This window comes from Oncorhynchus masou, chromosome 1 (assembly GCF_036934945.1).
Source record: "Oncorhynchus masou masou isolate Uvic2021 chromosome 1, UVic_Omas_1.1, whole genome shotgun sequence".
Classification (NCBI taxonomy): domain Eukaryota; kingdom Metazoa; phylum Chordata; class Actinopteri; order Salmoniformes; family Salmonidae; genus Oncorhynchus; species Oncorhynchus masou.
The window spans coordinates 26,046,583-26,053,342 of NC_088212.1; the positions used below are offsets into that span (position 1 = coordinate 26,046,583).

General features: G+C 45.5%; 1 long non-coding RNA gene across 1 annotated transcript; it reads left to right on the plus strand.

Moving 5' to 3' along the window:
* Positions 1-1,344: 1,344 nt before the first annotated feature.
* On the plus strand, positions 1,345-5,634 carry LOC135550094 (uncharacterized). Its single transcript, XR_010457073.1, has 3 exons — positions 1,345-1,649; positions 5,264-5,345; positions 5,510-5,634. It is a non-coding gene; the product is annotated as an uncharacterized LOC135550094 (long non-coding RNA).
* Positions 5,635-6,760: the final 1,126 nt, after the last annotated feature.

A 6,760-nucleotide genomic window follows, 5' to 3' on the forward strand; every position in this document is an offset into this window, starting at 1 on the left:
CAACAATAAGCAACACATCATGTCAGATGACAGCAAGGTATGGTTCATTTAGCCTATTTTGAGTTTAGAGGAGAAATTGCTAACAATATAGTAGGTCACTAACACAGCAGTAGGTCTCACTGGTTTGATCCATGGACTGAAATTTGACCACTATTGCCGTTTTGTTTAAAATAGGAGCGAATAAGTTCTTTCACAAAGTCACAACCTAGGATTGATATTGACCTCTCAATTATCCACCAGAGCGTGAAATGGGAGGATCCCCGGATGACCAAAATAAGGTTGTGGAGAATATGAAGGACGAAACAGAGACACATGAGACCAACAAGAACAGGACAGGAGGCAAGGTATGAAATATGCTGTCCTTTACACATGCTCTGCCTATTTAGGCACAGATCTAGGATTAGTTTACTATCACTAAATCCTAGCCTTAAAGCATTAGGAAGAGACGCTACACTGACCTTAGATCTGCTATAAGACCTATAATCTGTTGTCATGTAGGCTAAACGTAAGTCCAGTGGCTGTGCCAAGAAGACTTCCGTGGAGGAGGACAGCAGCATTGGTGCAGGTCTGAGATTACTTCATGTTGGGTGCAGGTTGTGTTCAAATTCATCAGCACTAATCTGAGAAGATAGTATCTATATAGGTGAAAGCAATATAGTGGAGGGCCGCAGAGAGATGTGCTTTTACCTGTCCAGTGCAATCAAATCACTAAAGGTGAAGGAAATTAGGGATCACGTTCAGATTCAACTTTAGATTTCTCTTTGCGGTTTCCCAGAGTCTTCTCAGACACCCGGGTGTGGTTTCCGGGATAGGGGATCTATCATTGAGCAGCTGGAGAAGGAGGCTCAGAGGACTCTAATGCCTTCTCTCAAGATTGAGACATGCTGTGCCCCAATCCTCCTCTCCTTCCTGAGGAGTCTAACTGATGAGCAAGTCCCATGTCTTTTTCCAACCTCACATACAACAATTTATAGTCATAGTGCACCTTCTAACCACAAAGGGGATTTCAAACACTACACCTAACCCTAACATCACTGTAGCCACACCCCTAACTCTTCCTGTAAATCAAGAACAAAATGTCTCATGTACTTGCTAATAGCTTAATTAAATACACGTTTATTTTCCCTAACATGGCTATCTAGTGACTCCACTAACTCAACAGCAGTGTGCAGGTACAATATGTTTCCTTTCTTTTCTTTTCTCTAGCCAATGGAGAGTGATTCAGCATGGCATGAAAAATAACGTAAGTCTCTCCACATAAGGTTCTGGTCAAAAGTTGTGCGCTATATAGGGAATGGTGTCATGGAATTACTTGATTGACAAAAACATTACTCTGTTTGTTGGCCATAGCTCACATTCGAGCAGCTCTCCATGCTGTGTCTGAAGATTGTTAAAGTCGTGACCCAGACAGCCCTCCGCATTCTCCTACCAGCGCTAGCTCGTATCATGGGGGTGAACCTGAGGAGTGGGGCAACCTCCCCAGAATCCCAGTGCTCTGAGGATTCCTTAGACAGTCTGGATGAGAGAGAGAAAAGGCTGCTGATCAGTGAGATGAACTACTGGACCAAGGAGAGGAGGAGGAATGGCAGTGCAGGGTGCCGCCAAAAATCCACTTGCAGAACCTCATCACCATGCTGTTCGCCTAAGAGGTATGTTCACAGCAATATTTCAACTTAATAATTGCAAGACCTGACCCATACTTATCATAAATTATTAACTTGGAATTCACACCTTGTAGTTTTAAGTTCTGGTCAGAAATGTTGCCACGGAGGGGTGGGTCCAGGTGAAAGTCATTTTTAACTGGGTAAGCCATAATGTCATCTATGAATAAATAGATCAGGTACATGTCTTTCAGAATTAATCATATTCTGATGTTGTACAAACATAAAAATCAGGCAAAAAAATTGTGTCAGTTGGCTTTCGGCTTCTAGAACTACGGTGGTATGAGATGTAATCCATCATTGCTCTAATTTGGTTTTCAGGCTCACTAATGACCCAGATTAGATACAGTTGGTCACATTTGCATGGCATAAGTGGTGATTGTGTGTTTATCTTCAAGGTCCCAGACCTCATTGCACAGCTTGCCTGCAACTAGAGAGGCTCCCCTCATGGAGGAGCCTCTGAAGGCTCTTTTGGGGTAACGGAAGAGAGCCTCCTGATATCCCTGGTTGAGGGTCACTCCAACCCCACCTCCTCCAGCTCCTTCGAGTTGAGCTGTGCTATCGTGGGGAGGTGGTACACCAGCTTAACTCTGGCCTCTCAGTGGCCATTCAGGCCAGCCCGGGAGTTGCCCCCTATGGACAGTCAGGACATAGCAGCAGGCAAGGAGGTCATTCGGGTAGCCTCGGTGCAGATTCTGGCCGAGCTACAGAGCCAAACGTCTGAGCCAGAGTGGGTAGGGTTTATCGAGCCCCTCATGGACCCTGTGACCGATGATGTGCTGGATGCCATTGTCGGCACAATGGACAAAATGGCACAGGACTTCAACATCCTATTGGATCTGGCCAAGAAGATGACAATCTTGGGGTCTAGATTTCTGACCAATCTTCAATGTGACCTTGATGTTGAGTGTCCATCTGGGAAAGAAGGGACCACTCACTTTCTCAAAGAGACTGGATCCTCTACCAGTGTGGTGGCCAGAAAGATTCAGACCCTCTCTAGCCCCGACTTTCAGTCTAAAGCCCTGAAGGCGGTGAGCACCATCCTTACAAGGAAAGTCAGCAGCTCTTCTGGCATGGTTCCTTCCTCTAGGCCTTCTAGTGCTGCTCCTAGCCTTACTGAAGCCCCCCTGAATACCAGCTGCACAGCCCTGACATCTGTAACCTCCACTGCCACAGTGATTGTTAAGGCATTTGTGGGAGGCATGGAGACGATAGCATCATTTGAAGGCACATGTGAAGCAGTTGATTGGCCAGTTCCTGTAAATGACCACAAAACAGGATCTTCACAGATGATAACCTTCTCTCTAGCCCGCACACTCTACGGCCGTATACGAGCAAAGCTGAGGGACCTTTTAACTCTATCCACTCGAGAAGAAGGTGTGGCTAAGGATGCTTCTCTTCAGGAGTCTTCAGAAACCCTGGAAAAGGCAACTGTTTCAACTGTTGAAGTCCAGTTACCCAGCACCGAACTTAGTAGAGTTCCCAGTGAGAGCCAACCAATACCAGCTCTCTGTCGCTCCAATCTGGATACCAGTACTCAAGAAGTTCTTAGCAGTGTTTTTTCCATCTACAAGTCAGAGTTATCAAAAGTGGAGAGTAAATCCTTGGCCGTTGTCAGTTCATCTGATGAGTCCCTAGAGGCTTGTTGGTTTGTTGATGGTGTCCTATCAAAGCTCGATGACTATACTATTTCCCAGTCACCCTCACCCAATGAAGACTTGAGCGTGAGTACTCAATATTCTCAACTGAGCTCAGAAGAGAGTGTCAGAATCACAGAGTCCTCTACTAGTCTGATTCAGAGCATTAAGAAGCTCTCTAGCAATGACTTCCAGACTCAGGCAGAAGAGGCAGTGAGTAAAGTGCTGATGAGATCCAGTCATTCCTTTATCACACAGATCAGCCATACTGGTCTTCAGAAAAGTCTGCAGGCTGGCTTATCATCTAGCTCACCATCAGAGATCCATGTCCTTTCAGAATCCATGTCCTCCATGTCCTCTGAGAATACAGCCTCTGTATTAGTGGAAACCTTTGTCAAAGGAATGGCGACTATTTCCCAGAAAAATGAGTCCACTGACACTGTGCTACTGGAAAAAAGTGGGAGAGTTTCGCAGTGCTCCCACGGGGGCTCCCAACTGGATGATACTGAATTGAGTGTTAAAATATCAGAGGAGAAGCTTTGGTCAACAGCTAAGACCATCTGCGTCAGTATGAAGAACACACTTAAGGATTTCTTCACAGGGCTGAAGCCATCCGGATCCGAAAGGACAGAAAATGCTTCTTCCAAAGAGACCCTTGGGGAAATCCTGATTGCTATCCAGAGTGAAATCTCAAACTCAGGGCGAATGAAGGATTCCAGGGAGCTCCTTCAGATCAATGATATGTTAGGAACTATGCTGAAGGAGGTTGAGAAAAGTGAGGATGACAGTGAACAAGTCTGCCAAGACATCCCTAGAACCTGTTCATCTTTGTCCACTTCTTTAAATGGTTGTAGTTCCTTGTCCAGCTCTTCAAAGGGTCCTAGGTCAGAGTGTGAGTTAGAGATCAACCTCCCTGGCACTCCCATCCCTGACCAAGTGCCTTTTGATCTGACCTGCCCCATCGTCAGGAGCTCCTGCATCGACACCAGGGTCTCTAAAATGCCAGAGATTTCTTCAAGTGACCTAAAGGCAAAGATGATGGCACACACAGATGAACCCCTGCATCGTGACAGTCCAATGACTGACAGCAGTCGACCGCCGAGTGCTAAAGCCTCTTTTCGATCCTCCACTCTGTCTTTCACCAGCAAGGGAACCTCTTTGGTACCAAAGGGAGATGGGATTGACATTGAAGAGAAGGAGGTGTGCATCCCCAGCAGCTCTGGCCATCTGAGGGAGCTCTTAATCACCCCGGACATCAGCAGTGCCACTGCATTCCCATTGCAGTACTTGATGGACTCCAGCAAAGATGATGGCATCTGTTTTGTCACCATACTGGTGATAAGGTTGCTATCGGTGATCAGACCCTCAGCACTAGATGGACCCTCCCAACAGGCAGCAGATCTGACAGAAACATGTCAGCAACTCATCAGACAAATCCTGTCTGAGTTCTGTGCTGCATCCAGATTCTCCAGGACACAGGCATATTCCCAGAACCTGAACATCCGAAGGGTGTTCAGAGGTGTACATAAAAACCTCATGGAGGAGTTTGGCTCTTATAACACCCTGCAAGCAGCTATTTCCTCCCAGGACCCTGCATTTGACAGAGTCCTGGTCAAGTCCTTGACCCAGCAGCTGGTACAGGGATGCAAGGAGGCGTCAAAACCAGCTTCTGCTGCAACAAACCCATCAGACCAGGCTGAGACAGAGAGGGGGGCTGAGCAGAAAGCAAGAAGGAGCTTCCTTTGCTTTTCAATGACCAAACTCAGGATCAACTTCAAGGTATAGCAGGGAGTCAGCGTTTGTTTTTTGTTCCAGTTAGGTGCTGATGTTATTGATGTGGCTATGATAAGACAAATACATGAAATAAATATGTTTTATTCATCACTAAATTGTTGCCTTGGATTCAGAAGTGTTCCATTTATTTATTTATTCTCTGTACCATTTTCTTTACCTTTCTTCTGTTAGCGTTCCAAGAGAGGAAACAAAAAGGACTGCCATTCAGTCCAGGAACAGACTGCGATTCCCTCTACTGACAGACATTGCATAGGTAAGGATGTTTTAGAGCTCTGCTATAGCTTGTAGTTTTGTTTAGGTGTGTGTTAGAAACATAGGTATGGCTACCAAACTCATAGCACTGTTATTTTTCAATGTTACTATACTGCATCCCTCTCTCACTCTCTCTTACCCCATCCATTTCTCTTGTGTTTCTAGCTCCCGTTGGAGAGGTTTCTCCCTCCATATCTCAGCCTGTCAAAAAACGATCCTTGATTGTCAGGGTCTTTTCAGCAATGATGAAGCCATTCAGGCGCTTCACCAAGAAGAACCTGTAACCTGTTACGCTGCATGAATAACTACTTTTGTAACAGCAATACTTTTGACAAGAGGAATTTCTGCATGTCTACCCTTTCAAAGTCTATTTGATCAAATAAATGCACATTATTTTACAACAATTTCAAGTGTTTTGGAAGATTGGTAAAACTGAAGCAGCTTTTCTCAGAGAAATGCACTAGTTCCCCCTTGGTTACACATTTATTGTGCAGTTTTTGAGTTGGCAGGACTTGGGGCAGCAGGTAGCCTTGTGGTTAGAGTGTTGGGCCAGTAACTGGAAGGTTGCTAGGTCAGATCCCTGTGCTAACCATGTAAAGATATGACGTTCTGCTCCTGAACAAGGTAGTTAACCCACTGTTCCTAAGCTGTCATTGTAAATAAGAATTTGTTCTGAACTGACTTGTCTAGGAAAATAAATAAAATAACCAGAGCTTGACTCCAATACAATAGTTGCTGCATAGACTGTCAGATAACCAGATGTTCTCAATTAATTTAGTTAGATTGGTAAGAGCTTATTGGCAGCAAGGGGAAAACACAGAGGAGAATTAGCTATCTGCAGCTAGAACAACCCTCTGAGATGTTTTCTGTATGTTGAAAATACAAGGTCCAACAGTTGACAGTGTATGTCAGAGCAAAAACCAAGCCATGAGGTCGAAGGAATTGTCCATAGAGCACAGAGACATGATTGTGTCAAGACACAGATCTGGTGAAGGGTACCAAAACGTTTCTGCAATATTGAAGGTCCCCAAGGACACAGTGGCCTCCATCATTCTTAAACGGAAGAAGTTTGGAACCACCAAGACTCTTCCTAGAGCTGGCCGCCAGGCCAAACTGAGCAATCGGGGGAGAAGGGCAGTGCAGTGGAGTAGCTTCAACAGCCATAGGCCCAGGGATTTCACATCACATTCCATGATGCAATGCAGAATACGGCTTCACATAGAACAATCACCAAACCCATAAGATAACACTTAGCACAGCCAAACATCATGTATCACATGAAGAGGCATGTGTGTTCTCCAGACGTGATACCTTGTCATGGACCCGCTGTTTCGATCTTCGCTCTCTCTCTCCCTCTCCCCCTCTCTCTACCACACCTGCTGTCTCGACCTCTGAATGTTCGGCTATGAAAAGCCA